This window comes from Ambystoma mexicanum, chromosome 14, assembly GCF_040938575.1.
Source record: "Ambystoma mexicanum isolate Mex_15411 chromosome 14, UKY_AmexF1_1, whole genome shotgun sequence".
Lineage (NCBI taxonomy): Eukaryota > Metazoa > Chordata > Amphibia > Caudata > Ambystomatidae > Ambystoma > Ambystoma mexicanum.
Window position 1 is genome coordinate 379931694 of NC_090940.1, and position 14113 is coordinate 379945806.

The 14113-nt window shown below is 46.0% G+C and overlaps 1 protein-coding gene across 1 annotated transcript in view; it reads right to left on the reverse strand.

Moving 5' to 3' along the window:
- The window catches only part of PNN (pinin, desmosome associated protein), a 330597-nt gene that overhangs the window by 211372 nt on the left and 105112 nt on the right, over positions 1 to 14113 (reverse strand). The window lies entirely within an intron of this gene.

Below are 14113 nucleotides of genomic sequence, written 5' to 3' on the forward strand. Positions count from 1 at the left end.
AAAATTGCTCAATGTTATCTCCGTCCTTCTTTCAAAAGGACCATTTAATGAGACTTCTAATGCTTTAGAACATTTTGTTTGAAAGGTCCATTGGCAGTTAACTGGTCATTTGCTTAAAAATTGAATGGATAGCCATTGCATTCATCATGAAATGCCAAGAACATTCACGTAAATGCATCAGCAGCAAGGCAGGAAAATCTTACCACAGCAAAGAGGGTAAAGGATAAAATAGAAAAACTGCTGTTATGGAGTTTTGTTTTGCCCATTACAAAAGGCTAATTTTGAAGTCTCAGAAAAGAATGCATTCAGAGAATGTTTGCTCGAATTTTCTTTATAGGGGGGTTCCAGCCCCTTTAACCTCACACCTCTACTACCCCATCCACTCTACCTTACCTTTGCTATATTCCCTTCTAACCATGTACCTGTAGGGTTGGGTAGGGAAATATCAGCTCTGCAAACAAATTCCAAACAAATTATTTGTGATAGAGCAGTGAAATATTTTGCACAATGAGACCAAGGATGGAATCACCAAGCAAGGGAGCACAACTATGTTGAAGTGTATGAAAGGGGTACTCAACAAAGGCCCAAAGTCTGCATTTCAAGAATAATTTACTCAAATGTACTATCTACTGTTAGGACAGTTTAACTTCCGAACTTACTACCTCCCCTTTCTAGGACTCGGCAGGCAGAGCCCTACCCACCCACCCACCTAGGACTATGACCACACTTGACCTAGCTCCCCCACCCCCGCCACTAATAACGCGAATCAAAGCTTTACCAAGTTGTGTATCTGAGCTGGGTAAGATTTTCATAGTAAAGGTTGATCATCCTGACCTGCGTCAACCCCATATCTTTTAGCTTTACTGGAGGTTACCATATACCTTTGATAGGGAACCTTTTTCCTCATGCACATAATCTTTTGCTCTTTTTATGGGTGTAATTTTTTAGACTCCCATAGTGTCTTTTTAAAGTTATTCTCTTTGACAACTCTTTGCAAGAAGTGCCTGTTGCTGGGTTGCCCTAGGGGCTCCCCTTTTAACCTTCTCTGGCCAACCTTGAGAGAACTACAGTTCCCAAAGGTAGAAAGGATCTTTGGATCCCTTTTACATTTTATTTGGTGAAATCAGCCCACCCCACCTTATGTGAAGTGCTGGGGAGATGTATCCCCTTTCATACTTAATGTAACAATTCTGTCAGGTGCCCCCTGACCCCGCCATCTTGTGGCCTCCCAAATCTTTTTTCACCTGTGCCTAAAGCACGGTGAGCGCACTCGGCGCGTGGTCCCTCTCCCAACCCGCCTCCTGAACCTCCCTCTACCCGCCTCCCTCAGCACCCCCGGCCCCGATTGGCGCACCACACCCTCATCAAGGACACCGCAGGGCAGCCCCCTGCCCGTGAAGCCCCCGCGGCTAAGGGCCCCAAGGCCAAGAGCGGCTCCGACAGTGGCGGCTCCAAATGTGTCTGCAGGTATCCGCAGGGGACGCCAGGGAAGCCAGCAGCTAGCAGACACACAAAAACTGAGTGTGGCATGGGTGGGGAGTAGACCAATCACTACTCCAGAAAACCCCTGCCACTCTACCTTACCTCCAAATAACAGAGTGCCATAATATTAGCATGTCCACACTTAGATAGAATTGTGAACATTAGCCTGCGTCGCATCTAGATCTAGACTGAAGGATAGCATGCCCGCACCTACATGAAACTTGAATGTTAGCAGGTGCCACACCCAGAACTGTGAACACCAGCCTGCACCGCATCTGGATGGGGCTGTAAATGTTGGCCTGCGCCACAGCTAGATAGAATTGTGAATATTAGCCTGCGTTGCATCTAGATAGACTTGTGAATATTAGCATGGACAATACTGTGAATGTTAGCATGGAAAAGGTCAGGTAACCAACTAACCAATATAACCTCAAACTCTGCATACTTATCTCACTCAAAAACTCACAACCATCTCTTGCACCACAAGCCGCACCCACTTCACAACACTGCAACACCACAAGCCAGAGCAACAGCACACGCGGACTGACACTGATCCAATACCCGCACCAAAGCTCAGCACCCGGTGTCTACCGAGTTGAAGCTGCCAACAGAACACCACTCCACTCACTATCCTACTCCCTCTTCACCTTACTAACCCATCCCCCTCCCCTTATCGTTTGCAGATCTGCCAGAGCGCCTGGGGACCAATTCCGTTGGTGACGGTGCGCGGTACAAATACCTTTAACAATTCTGTTACAGGGACAAGCTTACCTCATCCTCCTCGATCTCTCTTCTGCCTTCGACACAGTCAACCATAACATCCTGCTCAACCGTCTCCGTGAAAACCTGGGTATCACTGATCAGGCTCTGGCCTGGCTGACCTCTTTCCTCTCAGATCGACCCTCCCAGGTCCAACTTGGGTCCTTCCTTTCATCTATCTTCCTCTCTACCTCTGGTCTTCCGCAGGGGTCTAACCTCTCGCCCTGGCTTTTCAACCAATACCTGGCAACTTTTGCCCACTGCATTACCATTTTCTGCTCAAATTTCCAGTGCTACGCTGACAACTCATTTTCAGGCTGCCCTCTGCCACCTCCTCTCCCTTATCTCTGATTGCCTAACTGCCATTCAAGATTGGTGTGCCGCCAATGATCTTTGAATGCCAGCAAGACGGATCCTCCTCATCGGCACACCTTCACCATCCTTTCCCCCTCACTCTCTGGCTGGCCTCCCTGGGCCCTCCTCCTACCCCCAACTGCGAGGCTAAGAACTTCGGGGTCATCTTTGACTACACTCTTTCCTTCTCCTCCCACATCTCTGATGTCTCTAAAAAGTCAAATTTCCGACTGCACCTCCTCAGAGGTACTCTGCCTTTCCTCCCCTTCCCACAGAAGCTCATGGTATCTCAAGCACTGGTTCTCTATAGCTTGGACTATTGTAACCTCCATCTATCTAAATCTACCTGCCTCTACTCTCTGCCCTCTGCAACTAATCCAGAACAGGACTGCAAGACTTGTCCTTGATCTCAAGCCCTGGGATCGTATCTCTCCAGCTCTGAAATCTCTCCATTGGCTCCAATTGGATGCAAGGATTAAATTCAAAACCCTCTGCATTGTCCACAAGGCTTTCTGGGGCCTGGGTCCAAAATATCTTCAGCTATCCCTCCGCAAATACCTCCTCTCGAGCTCTTCCCTCCTCCACCTCCAACTCACTCAGGGTCAGTCATTTTTCTAAGAAACGAGCTGGGGGTAGATCTCAGTCTTCGGCTGGGGCTTCCCTCTGGAACAGCCGCCCTGCCACTCTAAAACTTCAGAACCGGTTCCGGAAGCACCTCAAGACTTCCTCTTTTCTTCTGCCTTCACTCCCCTTCTGCCCTGCTGATCTGTTCTCTCTTGGCACCGTGCACCTGGCCACCCTCCGTCTTTTGGGCCCAGGTACCTGCTCATCCTGCCACCCTCCCGCACTGGGCCAACCCTTGCACTGGTGTATGTATCTACCCATACAGCCCCCCCCCCCTTTTTCTTCCTGCACTCATCAGACCTACACTGTCTGCTGCCTTAAACCTAACACTTCCAAATTGCTGTCTGCATTACCACTGTTGCCTTTATTATTTATTGTTATTTATCCGTTTCGCCTCTGCTTCGCACTTCGACCTCTCCCATGCACTTGCGCGTTCTCAATGTCACTGGGCCCAAGATCGCAGTTTTTGTTCTCCCCTGTTCCCCTCCCTTGCCGCGCTCTGAAACACTTGTGTCCGAGCGCAATAGAAATAAAATATCAATCAAACCTTTAATGGCTGGTGGCAGCGACAGCTTTTACTAATTTGGTGCACCTTTACCACGGGCTGTGTTCACAGTTGCAGTAAAGGCACTAAAAGGTGCTCATTTTACCAAAATGGGCCATGTCTTGTTTTTTGCCATTTCAGTGTTTGAACTCCCCCCCGCTCCCCCCCCACTTCCGACATCTAGGGTGGGAAATTCCTATGTGATTTCTATCTTCGGCGGGAGTGCCTTGGACTCCCCAGCCAGGCTCCAGTCTGAAGGCAGGAAGTGAGGGAGTAGCCCAAAACTCCACAGCCTTTAGTTTTCCTCCTTCCCTGAATGGGGACAAATCCCAGTGGGGGCTGGCTGTCCTGATTGGACAACCAGCCTGACCCTTGTAAAATACAGGGAGAGAATACAGAGGTTGTGCTGTAGTTCCTATTAAATACTACATAACTGGAAGCTGAGGTGATTGCCAGCGACCAGAGAGCCTGCTGTGAAACCTGAGCCTGCTGTAGCCCTTCCTTCCAATCGACATGGGTACTCCGAAAACGGAAATTGCAGGCTGCAATATCCCACTACTCTGCGACCTGGAGCCATTGTGCGATGCAGTCTTCCGAATCTCGCTGAAACTTCGTGGGCATCCTGCTGGATCTCCAGAGAGACTAATCAAGTCTGAAAAGTCACCTCACTAGAGTGCTGGACCTTTGTAATGAGAATCCGACCAGCAATATTACGTCTTCTGTGCTCCTGTAAAAGGCACCAACTACACAGTGCTGCATCCAGCCGCGAGGAAAACTTGCCTAGAGCCTTCCCCGTTGATCCCTGCTGAAGCCCTATCTAAGGTCCTGTTTTCATCGACCTTGGCTGAATAATCCTGAAGTAGTCCTGCTGCAAAATTTTCTGTGCTGAGGTACTGTGGTGGCTTGGGTATTTACTTACCTTAAGTCTCTCGCGATTCCTGTGTAGTTGAGGGGTGTTTTCTGTGATTGGGAGGCCTCTCGTCCAGTTAACCCAGTCCCACTGCTGGAATCCTCCTAGGTGGTCTTCTGTGAAGCCCTTGGTCCCGCAACTCTAAAGTGAAATACTGTTTGAACAGTCTTCCTAAGGAACTCTAATTGCTAATATGATGCTTAATTTTCAAGGACCGTAACATAAGTGTCTTTTTTTGTACTAAACTAAAAAACAATAAAAAGAATTGCTAATTAGGAACCTATCCTGACCCTGCCTGTTGGACACTGGACTGTAGTGACCACCCCCCCCCCCTCTTCTGCCAGTGGGAACACTCATGCTCCAAGAATAAAAGGAGCAATTTAAGGGATTGGGCCTTTTGCCCAGAAAAGAGAAGTGTTTAAAAGTTACTTGTGAAAAGGTTGTCTGGTAACTGAGTGAACAGTTAAAAACGTTCATAGTTACCTTGAAAGTGTTACACTATTCTGAAAAGTGTAGAAACTGTTTTGCCGTTGTTGAGCAAGATTGCATGCAGTAACCCGTTGGAGACTCCACCAGCCTTGTCCTCTTGGCAATAGTTAACCCAACCTTTGTTATAACCATGTACTACACAAATTGTTAGAGTGGCCCCTCTTGAGATAAGCCTGCCTGATCAGTCAGTGTGAGCAGTATGGTTGTAACAGTTTCACAGTGACAAGTATTTAAAGAAACCCCTCCACTCGAGGTTCCTTGATTAAGCCATTATTAGTCAGAAGCCTTCTCTAGAAGGGAGCAAATATGTAACAAAAATGTACTTTAAAAAATAGACACTCAGTTTCAATAAATCAGTAGATGACCATTTGGGATGGCACACAGACTTCCTACACCGAGTGACTTAAATAACTAGGACACTGGACATTAATATATCAATGGTACATATGGGGCAATAATGAATTTGGTGTAAAAAGGAAGAGGTTTAGGGAATAAAACAATGGTTAACAAATACTCTTAAGCAGTTTAAGTACTTTTGAACCCTCCAATGCAAAGTAAATTAACCCTTTCCCAGCTACACAAGTTTAAGAATGTGTGACTTTTGGAGGGATAGTTAAAGCACGAAGTCAGGATTCAGGGGGCCCGGACAGCCAATGTCAATTGAGCAAAAATGTCTGGGGGAGCTGAAGCACTTCTTGAAGATAAGTAAAAAGTCTTGCACAATGTTTTAGATATCTTTGTAGAAAATTAAATCACTGTTGGGGCAAAGCTGCAAGCAACTCCGCAATGTCAACCAAGACAAGTCTCAGAGCTAGCAAGTCTACACGACAAGTGGCAATTACCCCTTAGTTAACAGTACCTTAGGTCTGAAGAAAGTGGTTCCAGCTGGCTTCTGTTCCAGTTTTTGTATGGCAGATCCTGTTCCTGGGCCTCAGTTGTGGTGACACGAGGACGACATCTGAGGACTCCTGCACTACAAATTGAAGGTCAGCAGCAGCAATGGGCAACCTTCAGATCAGCGGCACTTCGTGGTTTCAGCTTCTTGCTAATAGCACCACAGCTGTTCTCGGATACCTTATGGGCTTTCCTCGCATCTGGGGTCCAGTACTCTTGAGGTGGCTCAGGCTTGGTCAGTCCTGCTTCATGGGAGTCTGGAGGATCTTCCTGAAGCTCGGGTCCAACTTAAAGGCAACAATTCTGGTGTTCCTCTCCCTGGCAATCTGTTCCTACAGCAGCAATGGAAGTACAGCCAGCTCCGAGAGGATTTCCAGATAAGTTTGTCTTGAGGTCGATTGGTCCAACCAACCCAAGTCGTCCATTGCAAGACTTGGCGAGGCGAATTTGGAGCTTCATCACTGCAACAGGGCTCCACCGGGCAAACCAACGGTCCAGGAGTTGCAGCAGTTCTTCGGATTCCTTCGTCCAGTGGTCGACTGCCTTCCAAGCAAAAGACCTAGCCTTTATGCAGGTCTCTCCCATACACTCGCAGCCTAGCCAATCACCTTTGGGTGCATTGTGTAACCAAGGTGATTAAGCAAAGAGTTTTGGGCACCTCCCTCACTTCCTGCCCTGACCGACATGCTGGAGCCAGAGGCAGGCTTCACTAGCGAATCCCGACAAAGAAAGGTAAATCTCAAGAAGGCCCTTTCCAACAAGATATGGTGAAAAAAAGAGGACGGCACCATTTTGACAAAATGGGCACCCATGGGTACCTTACTGTGGCTGCAAACGCAGCCTGCAGTAAAAACACAACATGGTAGTAAAAAGTAAACCACTGCCACCGGCCATTAATCGTAGAAAGGGTAATAAACATTTTACATGAAAAACTAGACAAAGGGGAGATACAAAAGTAAAGTCAATCTCACTTCACTGCTATGGGAAACAGTATCACCAAGAGAAGGTATTTAAACCTTGGGGAAATCCGGAGGACCTCTGTGCCACTGCACTGAAGGTGCTGTGTGACAATGTAAAAAGATTATGCCTATGGAGTTTGTCAGGCTCCAAAACCAAAATAAACTGTTCACATTAATGAAAAATATGGGAAAGAGGACAAGGTCTCCCTCTCTCCAGGATAAAAGTCCTAAAGTCCAGCAAAAAGAGCAGGGGCTCTAAGGTAGAAGGGAAGGGATTTGGTTGTGCCTCGTCCCAAAAGTATTGCTGTTGGTTTCATTTAATCATTCCTGTTAGGATAATTGTATGAGTGTCCCCCTCCTCCCAACTGGGTCTCGCTTCCCCTGACATGGCGTTAGCCTGCCCAGAATAAGTCTGGATTAGGTTTTACCTACCTAGAATAACTGAGTCATTCAGTAAAGTCCCACATTGGGGTTTGCTTTCCCTGGTCTGTTTGAGACAGACACAAAGTCTTTGCGTTTATACCGGACCCAAATTGCTGATAGCTCCCTGAAAAAGTACATGGATTTTACTTACCTTGAGTTAGCTGTGTGACATCCAAAAATAAGTTAGAAGAGTTACTGCTCATCTCAATCTGTGTTGCACTGATATCAAAAGCACCTGTAATTGAATACTGCATCCTCGGTTTTACTCACCTAGTAAAACTAAAAACAGTAGTTATAGGTTTTTACTGTACCTAGAATAAGTTTTTCACTATTCACAAAACCTTGTCCAGTTGATTGATTATGTGATTTGTTACCAAGCGTCACAGTACAACTGGTAGTCTACTACCCTTGAATTACTGAATGTAATCTGAAATGAACCATTGGTTTTTACTCCAAGAATAGGTGCAACCTATACTGAATGTGTATGAAAAGGTTGGACTTCCTTAGAACTACTGTTATTGATAATGATATTTTATTTATATCACTCGTACACAATTGTTTCAGAGCAAGGGAGGGGAACAGGGGATAACAAAACTGCGATCTTACTAGGCCCAGTGACATGGATAACGCGTAAGTGCATGGGAGAGGGGGAGTGGGAAAAGTGCATGAAGGGGGAGAAGTGGAAAGTGTGAAGCAGAGGAGAAACAGATAAATAAATAATAAAGGCAAACAAACAGTTTTAGTGCAGCCAGCAATTTGCAAGTGCTAGGTTTAAGGCAGCAGACAGGGTAGGTCTGATAAGTGCAGGAAGAAAAAGGGGGGCTATATGGGTACAGATACAGACCCCAGTGCATGGGGTGGCCCGGAGGCAGTGCTGGAGGATGACAGGGTGAGCACATACCTGGGCCTGGTGGACAGAGGGTGGCCAGGCGCACGGTACCAAGAGAACAGACCAGCAGGGGAGAGGGGGAGCGAAGGCAGAAGAAAAGAGGATGGTCTTGAGGTGCTTCCAGAACCGGAGAGGATTCTCCTCAAGTTTTAGAGTGGCAGGGAGGCTGTTCCAAAGGGGGGGCCCCAGCCGAAGACAGATCTACCCCCAGCTCGTTTCTTTGAAAAATGACTGACCCTGAGGGAGGTAGAGGAGCAAAGAGCTCGAGAGGGGAGGTATTTACAGAGGGATAGCTGAAGGTATTTTGGACCCAGGCCCCAGAAAGCCTTGTGAACAATACAGAGGGTATTGAATGTAATCCTTGCATCCACTGGGAGCCAATGGAGAGATTTCAGAGCTGGAGAGATACGATCCCAGGGCTTGAGGCCAAGGACAAGTCTTGCAGTCCTGTTCTGGATTAGTTGCAGAGGGCGGAGGGTAGAGGCAGGTAGATTTAGAAAGAGGATGTTACAATAGTCCAAGCTAGAGAGGACCAGAGCTTGGGTTACCATGAGCTTCTGGGGAAAGGAGGGGAAAGGCAGAGTACCTCTGAGGAGGTGGTTGGAAATTTGACTTTTTTAGAGACCTCATATGTGGGCAGAGAAGGAAAGGGTGGAGTCAAAGATGACCGAGGTTCTTAGCCTCGCAGGTGGGGGTAGGAGGAGGGCCAAGTAAAGCCGGCCAGAGAGTGAGGGGAAAGGATGGTGAAGGTGTACCAATGAGGATCGCCGTCTTGCTGGCATTCAGACAGAGATCATTGGCAGCACACCAATCTTGAAGGGCAGTTAGGCAATCAGATGGGAGATGAGGTGGCAGAGGGCAGCCTGAAAATGAGTGGAGTGTCGTCAGCGTAGCACTGGAAATGTAAGCAGAAAGTGGCAATGCAGTGGGCAAGAGTTGCCAGGTATTGGTTGAAAAGCCAGGGCAAGAGGTTAGACCCCTGGGGAACACCACAGGTATAGCGGAAGATAGATGAAAGGAAGGACCCAAGTTGGACCTGGGAGAGTCGATCTGAGAGGAAAGGTCAGCCAGGCCAGAGCCTGATCAGTGATACCCAGGTTTTCACAGACGGTTGAGCAGGATGGTATGGTTGACCGTGTCGAAGGCAGGTGTTCCAAATAAGGTTTATGCTTTGGTCTGTGTACCTTCAAGCATAGTGTTGCGTTTGGTAGTGTAGACAGAGCAGCCAGGCTTAGCTTGGGAGGGAGAGGGGCGTAGTTTGGTATAAAGACATTTTAACATACATATGGTCCAAAGAAACACTGAAACACTATGTATTGTAAAAATTAACAGTTTAAATACATGTAAGCCAAGATGAATCTTGAGTAAATAAGCAGTATCGCATTATATATATAAACAATTATAAAAAATACAAAAAGGATACAACCCAAAATATTACCTTATTAAGAATAGCAGTCAGCAGTTCAAGGTTAGGAAAATCTATACCATTCAGAATGCAATCAGCTATTCTTGGGAAGTACAACCTGGTTACATATACTTTTTGAAGGCAGTCATGAATTCAAGGGTAGTAGACCCAGTCAGTCATGCAGTGACACTCAGTTAAGAACTCACATCGTAAACCAACCAGGTTACCTGGATAGCTTTCTGAATAGTGGAACACATTCATGGAGCAGTATGAATCGAACACTAGATTTATACCAGGAAAGACCTAATGTTGTAATAAACTGTTTATTTTCAGATCAGTGAAACGCAGATGAAGGTAAGCAATAACACTATTTTTAGGATTGCACTCAGCAGACCAAGGTCAGTAAAAGCAACTGTACACTTATTGAAAATAGCACACAGCTATTAAGGGTAGGTGAAACCCAAGGCAGACTTATTCTAGACAGGCTATAAAACAAGTCAGGGGAAGCAAAACTCAGTTTAACTTAACTAATTCTTTCAGAAAATAAGTGTAAGTGAAACCAACACCATTACTTTTGGAAAGAGGGTCCCAAATCACTAGTAAGTAAAATAATGATATACCTTTAGGAAATGGCAGCACACATACTAAGTAAGAACTTTACTGTTCATATTTCAGAGTGACAGATACCAATACAACTCATACATCAGTAAGAGACATTGAACACTTGATACAGTTTAATCTTGAAGCGGGTGTTCAGTGACAGAAGAGGTACTGTAGTGGTCTAGATGCCAGCTTTTGGCAGGATTAATATAGGCACAGAATGCCAACAGAGTTCCTGAGGAAGGCTCTTCAAAATAAATACTTTACTTTAGAGATGGAAAAGTTTGCAGGAACCTCAGAAGACAACCTAAAGGGATTCCAGCCTGGCACCATGCCGGAACTCCGCATCACATAAATAACCCCCAAAGCGTTACATGAATCACAGAAAGCTTAAAGGTAGGTAATTTCCAAGGCAACAGTACCTCAGCGGAAAAGACATTTGCAGCTGGACGTCTTCAGGATGTGCAGCCGAAAAGCAGGTCCTTTAATTCCTTGTCATGGCGACTGAAGAAAGGACATGGGAAGGAAATGTGGAGCAGGATCAACATGGAAGGCGCCAGACAAGAGTTTCTTCAAGGCTGGTTGTGGCTATGATTTTGGTGCCCTTTTTCCAGGACAGGAAAAGACTGAATATCGCTTGTCCTATTCTCGTCACTTATCGGGTCCTGCACTCAGGTGAGGGGAATTTTATTCAAATCTTCTCTGGAGGTCCAGCCGGATGCCACCAAGTTCCAGCGAGATTCAGAAGACTGCTCCGCACAATGGCCTGAGGTCCCAGGGTATTGCAGACCAGTAAAATTGCACAATGCTGTGGGGTGGCTCAAAATGCAGTTCTTGAGCATTGTTTATATCACCAGCCGCTGGTTAGGAGGATCATACAGGCCCCCCCCGCCCCCTTTCTGTGCATTACCACAAGTAAAAATGACTAAAAGTCATATAGGTAAAACTACTGCCACCAGCCATTCAAGCAAACTCACAATTGTAACAAATACTTTAAGAGCCAAGAAATAAAAGGGGATACATTGTATCCCCTCAGCACTCCACAGAAGGTCGGGTGTGCTGGCCCACATACAAATGTAAAAAGGAGATTAACAGTAGGTAATCCAAGTACATGAAAGAAATGAACAGGGGAACCCAAAGTGGCAACCCAGCCTATGTCCAAAAGTTGTAGGGAACTATACACTGAGAGGACATAAAAAGGTTGCCCATAAAAAGAGTAAAAGACAAGGTGAGGGGAATTAGTCTTTACCAAGTCTAAGCAAAAGGTTCTGGGATTATGAAAATCTTACCCAAAAGCCACCAAGATCACTGGGCCTTACAGAACAATAATGTTAATCAAGATGAGCGAGAAGGAGTCTAACAAGTTAAGGAATATGGGTTCAATTTAAGCATCATTTCGTTTGTACAGTATTAATATAAAAATGACAATCATAATGTTAATGTTAAAAGATGTGTACCGTGCACCATCACCACCGGAGTGGTCCACTAGTGCTCTGAAAGAGGAAGGGAGGGTGAGTTAGTGTGAGGAAGCTGGAAAAGTGCAAGAGAGCAGTATGCTGTTGGCGGCCCAGAACGGTGGGTCCGTTGGCTGGGCCTAGGGAGTTTGCGGCCGGTAGCCGTCCTGTACTGTTGTGCGAGTCTGTTTTTTTGTTTTGTTGTTGCAGGTGAAGTTTGTGCGGTTTGCTGTGCTGTAGGTTTATGTTTGGTGTGTAGTTTAAGAGGTGTATGCAGAGGGAGAAATGGTTCGTGGAATTGGTTAGATGGCCTCTCAATCCTGAATCGACATGTTGGGCTTGTGTAGTCTCTCCAGACTGGGTGAGGTGGCCCCTGCACCTCTGTCCTGATCTGGGCCCGTCTGGCATTCAAGGTCCCCTTCACATCTCGCTCCAACCTCACCCAGCCTCCTTCACAACCCCACCTGTCCTCCCTTCCAAGTTATATGGCCAGTGCACCTGCCAGTGTCTACAACTGTTAGTGTGGTGATTAGCAATATCCGGAAATTCCACAACACTGTGGTACCTGGTAGGAACTAAGAGGCGAGTGAAGATGTTGGATGGGATTGGCTGGGGTTGTTGACTCAGTCTCCATGTGTCGCCTGTGTTCCGCTCTACCTGGCTTCACCCGTCCAGGTGCCGTGGGTGCTTCTCAGTCGGTTCTGGGAGCTTGTCAGTGTCCTTTCCAGTTTAGTCATTCTTTTCCTTTCAGTTTGAGTCTGTTGTGTTGAAGAGCCAGGTTTTTAGCAATTTTCAGAATTTCAGGTGATCTTTGGTGTTTCTTATTTCTTTTGCTATGTTGTTCCAGGTTTTTGCGGCTAAGTGGTAGAGAAGGAGGTGCCTCCAAGTTTTTTTCTTAAGTTATGGTTTTAGTTCCAGGCAGATTTTGTTGCTTGACCTGAAGAGTCTTGTTGGCGTGTAGATTTTCTTTTGTAGGAATTCTGATCCTTGTCCACAGATTGCCCTGTGCGTTATGCACATTGTTTTGAAGTTGATGCAATGTTTTTTTTTTCAGTCTTCACTTCAGAGACTTCGAAGCCCAGAAACAAGAGTTCGTCTTTTGCCAATAGAATTGTCTTACGCACCGCCTGTGATTTTATATGGAGGTAGACTCTGTCTGCATACATCTCAGAGATGTACTCCACGATTTGGATGTCCTGAGACGATACCGTTCTTAGTGCTGGAACTGAGTGAAGAAGTCGAATGACATTTCCTCTATTAAGATTAACCTCATTTTCGTCTACAAAAATATTTTCAACAAGAATTTTTGCTATCGTGCCATTGTGCTCCTTGGGCGTTTCTTGTTCAGTATGTTTTTGTACTATAAGTCTCTGTGCAGCCGTTTGTTTAGGGTTCAAAATCTCCTTCATTACTGTGTTCCGCACATCGCTGACAGGGCGTTGTACTAGTTTTACTGCTTGACGAGGAGCTATTGATTTACCCGTCAGTTGAACTTCAGATGCTCTCGATTTCCCATATTCATGCACATTCTCGTTTTTCCCAATCTTCGGGATAGCGAGCCAAGGATTTAATGTTGTCTTGCCACCCAGTTCGGCCTCGCCTTCTATTTTGTTTTGAACGATTATCGTGTCGAATTGTTCCTCGCCGCTTGGCTCGTACTCGTTCTCATCGTAGTATGTAGAGAGGTTGCATAAGTCATCCGATGTCGACTCTGAATGATCAGATTCGACGTCCGAGTCTATTCTTTGACGTTTTTTAGAATTGTTTTTTTGAGGTGTAATCTGTTTAGTTCCCACCAATTTCATTTCTTTTGTGTTTCTTGGTTTAGCTGGTTCATCTTTTTTACCTCTTTCAAAGAGTCCCAGTTTGGCAGGTGTAGTCAAGTTTCTTATAAACTTCTTTGAGTTGCTGGTTTGTTTACTGTGCAATGCTTCTTTTTTTCTTTTTGTTTCTTATTAGGAGGGCCACAGCTGGTCCCTTGCAGATTCTGCATGGGGATCTTAGTCGTCAGCGTTTTAGCAGGCCCATTGAAAATTCCATATGATGTTTTTGCTGATGAACACTGAGCAACATCTGGTGAAGGCGGTATTTCGATTGTTTCAAGAAGCTGTTTGCTTACTATTTTTTCTGCATTGACGGTTGAAACAGGGACAAGTACTGCATTTAAGCTGCTACGGAGTTGTTTAGCAATTGTGACGGAGGTGGGCTCGCTTGGAATAACGGCACTCTGTACTGCAGAAGTCGCATTCACCTCAGGGATCTTGATGCCCTTTCCGAAGTTTAGCTGGCATCCCCCGTCGCTCAAGGTGAGATCCGCATCCGCTTCG